At 37.4% G+C, this 13827-nt stretch overlaps 1 long non-coding RNA gene across 4 annotated transcripts in view; it reads left to right on the forward strand.

Annotated features, from left to right (window-relative positions):
* The window catches only part of LOC116667148, a 492225-nt gene that overhangs the window by 373093 nt on the left and 105305 nt on the right, over positions 1–13827 (forward strand). The gene's annotated exons all lie outside the window — the stretch shown is intronic.

Here is a 13827-nt window from a genome sequence, read left to right on the forward strand (position 1 = left end):
ACAAGGCATTAGAAAAGATATATTAAGTTGCTCATGTCATAGTTGATGTGCTACTAATATAAAATAGTTATAGTCAGTGTTAAAAGCAAGCAAAGAAGCAAACTGTTCTTGAAGTATGTATGCGTAGTTTGTAGAGTCTGATCCCAGTCTGAGAGTAAGTACCTTGGGATTCCCTCCCAGATGGAAGAGTAGGACTTCATTCAGACCTCTGATGTGCTGTGGGAGAAACACAAAGTTGTGATCAAAACCCCCATACTTTAGACTGACTTATGACTGAAAAGATTGATAGTTATGAAAAAAAATGCTCTGCATACTTTAGAATCACCTGTCCTCATTCTTCTGTTTCTTTCCTCAAAGACCTGTACTTCCTCCTTCTCCTGCCTTTCTAATACCCACAGGAAGTTTCTGACCATAGTCTTCATTTCTTTCTCTCCCTCTGTAAGTAAGTCATTCAGTGGAGCTGAGAAAAAAAAAAGCCCTGGCTGTTACTGGATGTGGCTTTTGCAAAACCACAGATGGAATTTCCCATGGTAGCACATGGTCCTAATGTTTCCCCTAGGAGGACATGAATGTTCCAATGGAATGACACCTGAGTATTATTTACACCAGCATGTACTTTATACCAGCTTTCTTTAGGAAATAGCTATGCTTGTCCTTCTAAAGTTAACATTTTATAAAATACTACTTACCTGAAATAAAAAGTAGTCAAGAGAAATGAAAAATAGTCACATCTATATCCAAATATACTATTGTTTTAATGTGAATGACCTGACTAAAGCTGTAAAAAGGAAACTATATTAAGGTAAAACATTTGTAGGAATTATAATAGAGAAAGCATTATTATCCTGTATTTTTATTTCAAATTAGGTAAGTGAAATATTAATAAATTACATAGGCATATGACTTAAAATGACTATTCCCATAAGAATAGACACAACTAGTATCAAATGTAATAAAATATATTTAACAACCAGAGTGTATAAGAAAACACAAGATAAAAGAAAAATAAATCACCCATCAAACAAATAAAAATACAGAATAATAATATTACCTGCTTACCAAGTTCAACTGAAATTTTTATACTCATATATAACTGTTGGTAGGTAAATAATCATAACTACTTTGGGGAGTAGCTTGGATGCTACAAGAATTGGAAAAATATTCTTTTTTGACTACTTAGTTATAGATTGAACATTTATCTTAAAGGGGAAATCCTAAAGAGAAAAACTTTACTCATAACAATTTTTATTGTACTATTATTTACAGTGAGAACACAAACTTGAATGTCTAGTGATAGGGAATAGAATGTTAATATGATGGAATTCTATGCAGCCTTTCAACTTCTATATTAGTTGTTAACGTAACACGGCAGCTTCTTCAATTATCTCCTCAGTTGGAATATTTCAGCTCCTTTCTCCACTGACTACTGAGATCCTTGAAGAGGCTGCAAGGCATGAATTGTAACAAACAACACAGCAGAAAATTTTCAAAATATTTTCCCATTTTACTCACACTTCGGCTCCCTAAATTCTCTCTGATATGCAAAAGGCCTGTCCTGTCTCACTCTACTTTTCCTTCCCCCCCAGTTTATCACTGTTCTTTTCTTCTTCTCTGAGCTCACACACACCTTTTGTAAATCTAATTTCCTATAAATTATCTAATCAGAAGCACAGATGCCTATCTAAGTAGATACAGAAAGGAGTGTGAGTTTTCAGTATTTATCTTTTAACATTTTTCATTTCCATCACATAATTGTGGACAATCTTAGTCTAAACCTGAAAACCAAGTTAACAACCTAGAAGTATGCTATGGTCCTATTTTACATAGAAATAAGTTAAAAGTACTGTATCACTTCTAATATTACAACTAGACATATCATTATATGTACAAGGAAGTAGGATTACATGTAAACTTTCTAAGATTGCCAGGATGTTTTGGTTTTAAAACATGAAGAATAATAAATTGAACAGTTTTCTCTCTTTTGTGTTAAATAAAAAATCTAAAATCCTAAGGTTATGGAATTAATTTTTTTACTGATAATCTTGGGAAAATGAGCAGTTTGTAAAAGATATAAAATTAGTTTCCTCTTAATAACTTAGATGGAAATAAATTTAAAATACATAAAACAAAGCAAGTATTTTTAAAACTGGAAGGAAAAAAGTGAGAATGACTGATTTAGAGGTAAGGAAAATTTCTTAAACAGAAATAGCACTATTACCAGTGATGGTTATATTAGACCAATAACATAACAAATAGCAGGATAATTATTAAAGCAAATATCAGACTGAAAATTTACTTTGGACCAATATCACTGATAATGGTTTAGCATACTACATATATGAAAATTCTTATACACTAATAAGAAACATCCTAACACCCCATGTGCAGAAATAGTCCTTAGAAAGAAATTACATATTATTCAATTACAAAATCCTCTAATTTCCTTAGAGATTTTTCCTAAAGCAAAGTTCTCAGAATGTCACTTCTAGTGTAAATTTTAAGATATGACTATTTTCTGCTCATATAAATACAATGAATAATATTTTAACTCAACAGTATCCAAAGTAAACCACCAACTACATGATATATAATAATCTTTGACAATCTTTATAAATCCCTTCAGCCTGCTGTGTGTGTAACTTTGGATTGATCAGGTTATTAAAATAATCTGTTAGTTAATTTATCTCTTCCTCACCTCATAATATTTTAATTAAGCAGTCTATCTGTTTGTAGGCATATGTATCCTCTAGGGTGATCTCCTCCTGCTGTTCTCTCACATGCCTGCACCTAACTGCTGCACAGAGTATCCATGTGAAAAGTGATCACAGAGTGGAACTGTGCTCTGACTATCAAAAAAAGAAACTGAGAAATTTATTGAGAACAGCATAGCCCAGGAAAGGGTCAAGGACTAAGATGCCAACACAGGATTCCTAACTTATTTCTGCTTCGCTCTGGGCATTGTGCTTGTATAAACAGAGATAATCTCACATCACTGAAAGTGTTCCTGAGTGATAACCAATTTGCCATTCAGAATCAACTATTGAATCATGAAAACTTAAGTCATATCAGGACAAGAAGATAGTGTAGAATTGGGGTCCATACGTAGATGATTTAGACACATATCAAGAAAGAAATGAAAATTATATGAAATTTAATAATGTCTGATACATGAAACTGTTACTAGAAAAATGTGAATATCATTGTTTTTTTCAGCATGGGAGAGAAGTATGTAGGGCTAATTCTAAACGCAAATAATGCAAATGTTTCTATAAAATGAGGGACTCGGAATAAATTTGTAAGAACAATATCAAGAAAAGAATAAACTATATTAAAATGTGAGACTAGCAAGTGCTTCTACCTTTAAGATGACTTGAGACTAACTCTTCAATTCTTGCTGTTTTGCTAACTCACTCATTGTTTTATAGTTAATATTGACAAGTAAAAATTGGAGAAAAATGTGTAGTTGTTTGAGGAATTGCAATGTAAATAATTTGAATTGGGGAAACCGCAAAACAACTGTCTGGATACAAAGAAAATTATGTTAAAAATATTAACACCAGGGCCAAATGGGCTGAATTTGTTGTCCCAATTCTGTAGTACAAAATAAATAACTTAATTAAAAACAGATAAAATAGAACTATTGTAGAATCCAGAAATTCCACTCCTGGGTATTTATCTGAAGAAAAGGGAAAACACTAATCCAAAAAGATAAAAGCACCCTGATGTTCATAGCAACATTATTTACAATAGCCAAGATATGGAAGCAATCTAAGTGCCTACTGACAGATGAATGGATAAAGAAGTGGTATATATACACACACAATAGAATATAGGCATATCAACAGATGAATGGATAAAGAAAAAGTGAGATAGATATAGACACAATGGAATACAGGCATACCTCAGTGATATTGCAGGTCATTTCTAGACCACTGCAATAAATCAAATGTAGCAATAAAGCAAGTCATACAAACTCTTTGGTTTCTCAGTGCATATAAAAGTTATGCTATATTGTAGTCTGTTAGGTGTGCAATAGCATTATATCTAAACAAACAATGTACGTGCCTTAATTTAAAAAACACTATGTATTACTAATCAATGCCACCACCATCATATGAGCCTTCAGCAAGTTGTAATCTTTTTGCTGGTAGAGTGTCTTGCCTCTATGTTGATGGCTACTGACTGATCAGGTTTGTGGTTGCTGAAGGCTGGGGTGGCTGTGGAATTTTCTTTTTTTTTTTTTTTTTTTTTTGTCTTTAAAATATTTTATTTTGAAACAACTTTAGAGCCACAGGGAGTTGTAAAGAGAGTTTAGAAAGTTCTATTTACCCTTCTTTCTGTTTCCTCCAAAGGTTACATCTTACACAATTATAGTACAACATCATAACCAGAGGTTTGACATTGGTACAATGTAAGTGCAGTTCTCCGTTATTTCATCCCGTGTGTGGATTTCTGTAATCACCACTACAGTCAAGATACAGAACTGTCTCATAATCGCAAAGATCTTTCCTACGCTATTTCTTTATAATTACACACTCCCCCTCCCCTCCACTATTCCTGACCTCTGACAACCACTCATCTGTTTCCATCTCTATAATTTTGTTATTTTGAGGATTCTTGGTATATACTAGATATGAGTCCTTTGTCAGATGTGTGTAATTTCTCCTATCACATAGCTTGCCTTTTCGTCTTCTTCCCAGGGTCATTTGCTGAGCAAAAGTTTTAACTTTTGATGAATTGTCTTCTTGATTCATTGATTTTTCTCTATTTTTTGTTTTACATTTCATTAATTTCCTCTCTTTATTTCCTTTCATTTGCTTGCTTTGGGTTTATTTTTATCTTCTTCTAGGTTATTAAGGTGAGAACTTAGATTATTGATTTGAGACTTTTTCTCTTTTCTAAAATTTTTCCTTTTGGCACTGCTTTAGTTATGTTCCACACATTTTAATATTTTGTATTTTCTATTTTCATCCTGTTCATATAGTTTTTAGTTTCCCTGAGCCTTCCTCTTTGATCCATAGATTATTTAGAACCATGTTGTTTAGTTTCCAAGTGTTTGGGGGAATTTTCTCGTTACCCATCTCTTGCTGATTTCTGGGTTAATTCCATTGTAGTCAGAAAGCATTGTCTGTATGGTTTCAGTTCTTTTAAAGTTGTTGAGGTTTGTATTATGATCAGTATTAAGTTTACTTTGGTCCCCTGTGCACTTGAAAACAATGTGCGTTCTGCTCCTGCTGGGCGGAGTACTCTCTTCGTGTTGGTTAGACCCTGCAGGTTGATAGTATTGTTGAGTCCTGTATCCTTGCTGAGTTCCCCTCTACTTGTGCCATCAGTTGCTGAGAGAAGGGATTGAAGTCTGCAGCTGTAACTGTGCACTCTTCTACTTCTCCTTTTGGTTTTTGCTTCATGTATTGTGCAGCACTCTTCTTTGGTACATACACATTTAGAATTGCTATGTCTTCTTGATGGATTGACTTTTTTTTTTAACTTTTTTTATTGATTTATAATCATTTTACAATGTTGTGTCAAATTCCAGTGTTCAGCACAATTTTTCAGTTATTCATGGACATATACACACTCATTGTCACATTTTTTTCTCTGTGAGTTATCATAACATTTTGTGTATATTTCCCTGTGCTATACAGTGTAGTCTATTCTACAATTTTGAAATCCCAGTCTATCCCTCCCACCCTCCACCCCCCTGGTAACCACAAGTCTGTATTCTCTGTCTGTGAGTCTATTTCTGTCCTTTATTTACTCTTTGTTTTTGTTTGTTTGTTTTTGTTTTTGTTTTTTAGATTCCACAAATGAGCGATCTCATATGGTATTTTTCTTTCTCTTTCTGGCTTACTTCACTTAGAATGACATTCTCCAGGAGCATCCATGTTGCTGCAAATGGCATTATGTTGTTGGTTTTTATGGCTGAGTAGTATTCCATTGTATAAATATACCACCTCTTCTTTATCCAGTCACCTGTTGATGGACATTTAGGCTGTTTCCATGTTTTGGCTATTGTAAATAGTGCTGCTATGAACATTGGGGTGCAGGTGTCATCCTGAAGTAGATTTCCTTCTGGATACAAGCCCAGGAGTGGGATTCCTGGGTCATATGGTAAGTCTATTCCTAGTCTTTTGAGGAATCTCCACACTGTTTTCCATAGTGGCTGCACCAAACTGCATTCCCACCAGCAGTGTAGGAGGGTTCCCCTTCCTCCACAGCCTCTCCAGCATTTGTCATTTGTGGATTTTTGAATGACGGCCATTCTGACTGGTGTGAGGTGATACCTCATTGTAGTTTTGATTTTCATTTCTCTGATAATTAGTGATATTGAGCATTTTTTCATGTGCCTATTGATCATTTGTGTTTCTTCCTTGGAGAATTGCTTGTTTAGGTCTTCTGCCCATTTTTGGATTGGGTTGTTTATTTTTTTCTTATTGAGTCATATGAGCTGCTTATATATTCTGGAGATCAAGCCTTTGTCGGTTTCACTTGCAAACATTTTCTCCCATTCCGTAGGTTTTCTTCTTGTTTTATTCCTGGTTCCCTTTGCTGTGCAGAAGCTTGTAAGTTTCATTAGGTCCCATTTGTTTATTCTAATTTATTTCTTCTAGGAGAAAATTTTTGAGATGTATGTCAGATAATGTTTTGCCTATGTTTTCCTCTTGGAGGTTTATTGTATCTTGTCTTGTGTTTAAGTCTTTAATCCATTTTGAGTTGATTTTTGTATATGGTGTAAGGGAGTGTTCTAGCTTCATTGTTTTACATGCTGCTGTCCAGTTTTCCCAACACCATTTGCTGAAGAGACTGTCTTTATTCCAATGTATATTCTTGCCTCCTTTGTCAAAGATGAGTTGACCGAAAGTTTGTGGGTTCATTTCTGGGCTCTCTATTCTGTTCCATTGGTCTATATGTCTGTTTTGGTACCAATACCATGCTGTCTTGATGACTGTAGCTCTATAGTATTGTCTGAAGTCTGGGAGAGTTATTCCTCCGGCCTCTTTCTTTCTCTTCAGTAATGCTTTGGCAATTCTAGGTCTTTGATGGTTCCATATGAATTTTATTATGATTTGTTCTAGTTCTGTGAAATATGTCCTGGGTAATTGGATAGGGATTGCATTAAATCTGTAGATTGCCTTGGGCAGTGTGACCATTTTAACAATATTGATTCTTCCAATCCAAGAGCATGGAATATCTTTCCATTTTTTAAAGTCTTCTTTCATTTCCTTCATCAATGATTTATAGTTTTCTGTGTATAATTCTTTCACCTCCTTGGTTAGATTTATTCCCAGATATTTTATTACATTGGGTGCTATTTTAAAGGGGATTGTTTCTTTACTTTCTTCTTCTGTTGATTTATCATTAGTGTAAAGAAATGCAACTGATTTTTGAATGTTAATTTTGTAACCTGCTACCTTGCTGAATTCTTCGATCAGCTCTAGTAGCTTTTGTGTGGACCTTTTAGGGTTTTCTATATATAGTAACATGTCATCAGAATATAATGACACTTTTACCTCTTCTTTTCCAATTTGGATCCCTTTTATTTCTTTCTCTTGCCTGACTGCTGTGGCTAGGACTTCCAGGACTATGTTGAATAGGAGTGGTGATAGTGGGCATCCTTGTCTTGTCCCAGATTTTAGTGGGAAGCTTTTGAGTTTTTCACCGTTGAGTACTATGCTGGCTGTAGGTTTGTCATATATAGCTTTTATTATGTTGAGATATGTTCCCTCTATACCCACTTTGGCGAGAGTTTTTATCATAAATGGGTGTTGAATTTTATCAAATGCTTTTTCTGCATCGATTGAGATGATCATGTGGTTTTTGTCCTTTCTCTTGTTGATGTGATGTATTACACTGATTGATTTGCGTATGTTGAACCAGCCTTGTGTCCCTGGGATGAACCCCACTTGGTCATGATGTATAATCTTTTTTATGTGTTGTTGGATTCTATTTGCTAAAATTTTGGTGAGGATTTTGGCGTCTATGTTCATCAGTGATATTGGCCTATAACTCTCTTTTTTTGTAGTGTCTTTGTCTGGTTTTGGTATCAGGGTGATGGTGGCTTCATAGAATGAGTTTGGGAGTATTCCCTCCTTTTCAATCGTCTGGAAGAGTTTGAGAAGGACTGGTATGAGTTCTTCTTTGTATGTTTGGTAGAATTCCCCGGTGAAGCCGTCGGGTCCTGGACTTTTATTTGTAGGGAGGTTTTTAATTGCTATTTCTATTTCCTTTCTAGTGATCGGATTGTTCAAGTGTTCAGATTCTTCTTGATTCAGTTTTGGTGGACAGTATGTTTCCAGAAACTTGTCCATCTCCTCTAGGTTATCCAGTTTGGTTGCATATAGTTTTTCATAATATTCTCGTATGATATTCTGTATTTGTATTTTATTTGTTGTAATTTCTCCATTTTCCTTTCTTATTTTGCTAATTTGTGCTCTCTCTTTTTTCTTCTTTGTGAGTTTGGCCAGAGGTTTGTCGATTTTATTTACTTTTTGAAAAAACCAGCTTTTGGTTTGGTTGATTTTTTCTATGGTCTTGTTAATCTCTATTGTATTTAATTCCTCTCTGATCTGTATTATTTCCTTCTTTCTGCTGCTTTTTGGGGCTTTTTGTTCTTTTTCTAATTCATTCAGGTGGTGGGTTAAATTGTTTGAGATTGTTCTTCTTGTTTGAGGAAGGCCTGTATCACTATAAACTTCCCTCTTAGCACTGCCTTTGCTGTGTCCCATAGGTTTTGAGTGGTTGTGCTTTCATTATCATTTGTCTCAAGGTATTTTTTAATTTCAGCTTTGATTTCCTCATTGACCCATTGTTTTTTCAATAACATATTGTTTAATCTCCATGCTTTCCTTTTTTTCTCCTTTGTTTCTCTGTTGTTGATTTCCAGTTTCATGGCATTGTGGTCAGTAAAGATGCTTGAGATAATTTCTATCTTCTTAAAATTGTTGAGGTTTCTTTTGTGCCCAAGTACATGATCGATCCTGGAAAATGTTCCATGTGCACTTGAAAAGAATGTATATCCTATTTTTGGGGGGTGTAATGCTCTGAAAATATCCACCAAATCTAGTTTTTCTATTGTAGTATTTAATTTCTCTGTTGCCTTGTTTATTTTCTGTCTGGAAGATCTGTCTAGTGATGTTAATGCAGTGTTAAAATCTCCAACTATGATTGTATTCCCATCAATATCCCCCTTTATCTCTGTTAGTAATTCTTGTATGTACTTAGGTGCTCCTATATTGGGTGCATATATATTAACGAGTGTAATATCCTCATCTTGTATCACTCCTTTAATCATTATAAAATGTCCTTCTTTATCTTTCTTTATGGACTTTGTTTTAAAGTCTATTTTGTCTGAAATCAGTACTGCAACACCTGCTTTTTTGGCTTTTCCATTTGCATGGAATATCCTTTTCCATCCTTTCACTCTCAATCTATATGTGTCCTTCTCCCTAAAGTGGGTCTCTTGTATGCAGCATATTGAAAGTTCTTGCTTTATTATCCAGTCTGCCACTCTGTGTCTTTTGACTGGAGCATTTAGTCCATTAACATTTACAGTAATTAATGATAGATGTGTGTTTATTGCCATTTTGAACTTATCTTTGCAGTTGAATTGGTATATCCTCTTTGTTCCTTTCTTCTTCCTTTTGTGGTTTGGTAATTTTCCTTTGTATTATCATGGATTTTATTTACTTTTTGTGACTCCTTTGTAAATTTTTGGCTTGTGGTTACCCTTTTTTGTAAATCTATCAACCCATTACTATAACTGTTTTTGTTAAACTGATAGTAACATGATCGCAAACCCATCCTACTGTTAAAAATTTTTTTAAAAAGAAAGAAAAAAATATTCTATATTTCCCTGCCTCCCTCTCCCACTCTCAGTGATTTGTATGTCTTCTTTTATAATTTCATGTTTACTTTATTTGTAATTCATGAGTTATCACCTTTCCAGTTGTGTGTTTCTCATTTCTGTAGCATCCTGCTGCTTTTCTATTTAGAATAGCCCTTTCAATATTTCTTTTAGCATGGGTTTAGTGTTGCTAAACTCCTGCAGCTTTTTTTTGTCTGTGAAACTCTTTATTTCTCCTTCTATCCTCAAGGATAGCCTTGCTGGATAAAGGATCCTAGGCTGCATCTTTTTTTCATTCAGGGCTTTGAATATATCTTGCCACTCCTCTGGCCTGTAGTGTTTGTGTAGAGATATCAGCTGAGAGCCTTATGGGGGTTCCCTTGTAACTTACTCTTTGCTTTTCTCTTGCTGACTTTAGAATCATTTCTTTATCCTTGACTCTGGCCATCTTGATTATGATATGTCTTGGTGTGGGTCTATTTGGGTTCTTCCTGTTTGGGACCCTCTGAGCTTCCTGTACTTGGATATCTGATTCCTTCTTTAAGTTTGGGAAGTTTTCAGTCATGATTTCTTCAAAAACCTTTTCAATCCCCTTTGATCTTTCTTCTCCTTCTGGGACCCCTATTATGCGAAGACTGGGACGCTTTATATTATCCCATAAGTCCCTTATGCTATTTTCATTATTTTTTATTTGCTTCTCTTGTAGTTCTTCTGGATGGGTGCTTTCTATTGCCCTGTCTTCTAGATCACTAATTCGTTCCTCTGCATTATCTAGTCGGCTTTGCACAGCTATTAGATCATTCCTCATCTCTGTCAATGAGTTTACCCATTCTACTTGGCTCTTCTTTATAGCTTCAATTTCATTTTTGACATATTTTATATCTCTAAACACTATCTCTTTTAATTCCTTCAGCAATTCGATCACTCCTTTTTTGAAATCTTGATCTAGTAGCCTATCGATGTCTATTTTGTTGATCTTTCTTTCAGGGGATTTCTCTTGTTCTTTTAATTGGGAAAGGTTTTTCTGCTTCTTCATCTTGCTCATACCTCTCTGGCACTGTGGTTTATGGAGTATCAGTTGTTTATTTTGGTCCTTAAGGATTTTATCTATGTGATGCCTATTTAGGAATAGAACTTAGGAAAAAAAGAAAAAAAAATAAGAGAGAGAGAGAAAGAATTTTAAAAGAAGGGAGAAAGAGGGTTTGAAAACAGTGTATAATGAATAATAGAAGAGTGAGTTGAAGCAGAGTATTAATCGGGTTGAGACGTCCTTTTGAAACCTTTACAAAAAAGGGGGGGGGGAGATGAATAGATGTATTTGAAACCTGTGTCTAATCAATAGCAGGACATCAAAACCCAAGAGAAATAGAAATGAATTAAGAAGTAAAGATTAAGAGAGTAATAGAAAATAGAACAGGTAAAAACAGATTTAAAAAAAAAAAAAAGAGGGGGGGTTGTCGGTGTTCTCCTGGAGTCTGTGTGCTTTTTAATGTGAAGTCTTTCTGTCTTCGTCCTGTTTTGGAAGCTCAGCTTGCTGTTTTCTGAGGCCCTCCGTTGGCGCCCTCTTCTGTGCTGCTCCCAGCACCTGTCGGCAAGCAGATCGGGCCTCCTCCTAACACTGGGTCAGGTGCAGCTCTCCTGTGGGCGGGCGGGTCGCTGCCCCTCCGGATGCCGCAGTCAGATGTTGCAGACTGGCCGGGTAGGAGGGCGGGTTGTGCCCCCTCCCAGCACCTCGGTCAGGGGCTGTGTTCCCGCCCGAAAGGCGGGTGGCAGCTCTCGCTCTACCTGCGCCGCCGTGGGTAGCTCCGCTGCTCTGTGCGGCTGCGCGCTCCGCCCTGGTCGGCTCTCCAAGGGTGGGCTCGGGGAAGACCGAGGGACAGCCCTGTCCCTGCTCCGAGCCAGAACCCAGCTCCTTGTTTGTCTTTGTGGAGCAAGTTCTCTGAGGGACCAGGATGGAAGGATCCTATCTGCCCCGGGCTGCAGGCCAGTCTCAGTCTGGCCTTTGAGGCTGCTAAGCCCTTCGGTGTGGATGCAGGTTTTCCCCCGCCCCCGCCTGAGTGCTCAGCGCGGAGACTATGGCGGCTGTGCCTGAGCCCCTTCTCTCTTCCCCGGAAAACTTTCTGCGGGTTTTCAGAGATGGGGGTGTGCACCCTTCCCCCGAGAGCACATCAACCTTGCTGTTTTATGGAGGGCCCAGGTTGTTCTGCCTTGTGCACCCACAGCCACGGCGCGCAGCCCCTTGCGTTCCCCTGGGGCTGCCTCCGTGCAGCCACTTCCGTCCTCCGCCTGGCTTGTGCAGCCTGGCCCTGCCCGCGGCTGCTGGCCCGCGTCTCAGGCTGGGTGTCGGGGGGACGCTCTGTGCCCGTTTAACTTAGTTCTGTTAGTCAAGGGCTGCTCTGTACAGATCCGAGCCTCGGAGGCTCCCCCTCCGTCCTGCTGTCCTCTCAGTTGGAGAGGGGAGACCCAGCGATCGAGCGCCAGTCCTCCTTTGCTGCTCCCTCCCGGCGGGACCCGTCCTGTGCTGCTTTGCCTTTTGTTCTTTCTTTTTTCCTTTTCTCCTACCAGATTTTTGGCCTCTTTATCTTTTGAAGAGGGCGATGTTTTGTCGGAGTTCCACATGTGCTCTGGTTGGCAGAGTGGGTCTGTAGATGTGGGTCTTGGTGTATTTGTGGGAGAGGGTGACCTGCGAGCATCCTTCTACTCCGCCATCTTCTATTCCTTCTGGAATTTTCTTAAAATAAGACAGCAATAAAGTTTGCTGCACCAGTTGGCTCTTCTTTTCACTAATGATTTCTCTGCAGCATGTAATGCTGTTTTATAGCGCTTTACCCACAATAGAACTTCTTTTAAAATTAGAGTCAGTCCTCTCAAACCCTGCTACTGGTTTATCAACTAAGTTTAGGTAATACTCTAAATCCTTTGTTGTCATTGTACAACCTTCACAGGCATTTCCCCAGGAGTAGATTCCATCTCAAGAAACCACCTTTTTTGTTCATCCATAAGAAGCAACTCCTCATCCGTTAAAGGTTTAGCATGAGACTGCAGTAAATCAGTCACATCTTCAGGGTCCACTTCTAGTTCTGGGTTGTGTTGTTATTTCCACCACATCTACAGTCACTTCCTCCACTGAAGTCATCCATGAGTGTTGGAATCAACTTCTTCCAAACTCCTATTAACATTGATATTTTGACCTCTTCCGTGAATCATGAATGTTCTTTATGGCATCTGGAATGGTGAATCCTTTCCACAAGGTTTTCAATTTACTTTGCCCCGACCCATCAGAGGAATCACAATAGATGGCAGTTATAGCCTTACAAATGTATTTCTTAAACAATAAGATTTTAAAGTGTAAATCGAGATTTGACCATGAGTTACAGAATGAATGTTGTGTTAACAGGCATGAAAACACCATTAATCTAGTTGTACATCTTCATCAGTCCTCTTGGGTGATCAGGTGCATTGTCAATGAGCACCTTCAATATTTTGGAAGGAATCTCTTTTTTTGAGGATAGGTCTCAAAATGCGCTTAAAAAAAATCAGTAAACCACATTGTCAACAGATGTGCTGTCATCCAGGCTTTATTGTTCATTTATAGAGCACAAGCAGAGTAGATTTGACATAATTTTTAAGGGCCCTAGGATTTTCAGGATGGTAAATGAGCATTGCTTCAACTTAAAGTCACCAGCTGCATTAGCCCCTAACAAGAGAGTCAGCTTGTCCTTTGAAGATTTGAAGCCAGCCACTGGCTTCCTTTCTTTAGCAATGATAGTCCTAGGTACCATCTTCTTCCAATAATGAGGCTGTTTTATCGTCACTGAAAATCCTGTTGTTTAGTTTAGCCACCTTCATTAATTATCTTAGCTAGATCTTCTGGATAACTTGCTGCAGCTTCTACATCAGCACTTGCTGCTTCACCTTGTGCTTTTATGTTATAAAGATGACTTCTTTCCTGAAACCTCATGAACCAACGTCTGCTGTCTTCA

This window comes from Camelus ferus, chromosome 11 (assembly GCF_009834535.1).
Source record: "Camelus ferus isolate YT-003-E chromosome 11, BCGSAC_Cfer_1.0, whole genome shotgun sequence".
Lineage (NCBI taxonomy): Eukaryota > Metazoa > Chordata > Mammalia > Artiodactyla > Camelidae > Camelus > Camelus ferus.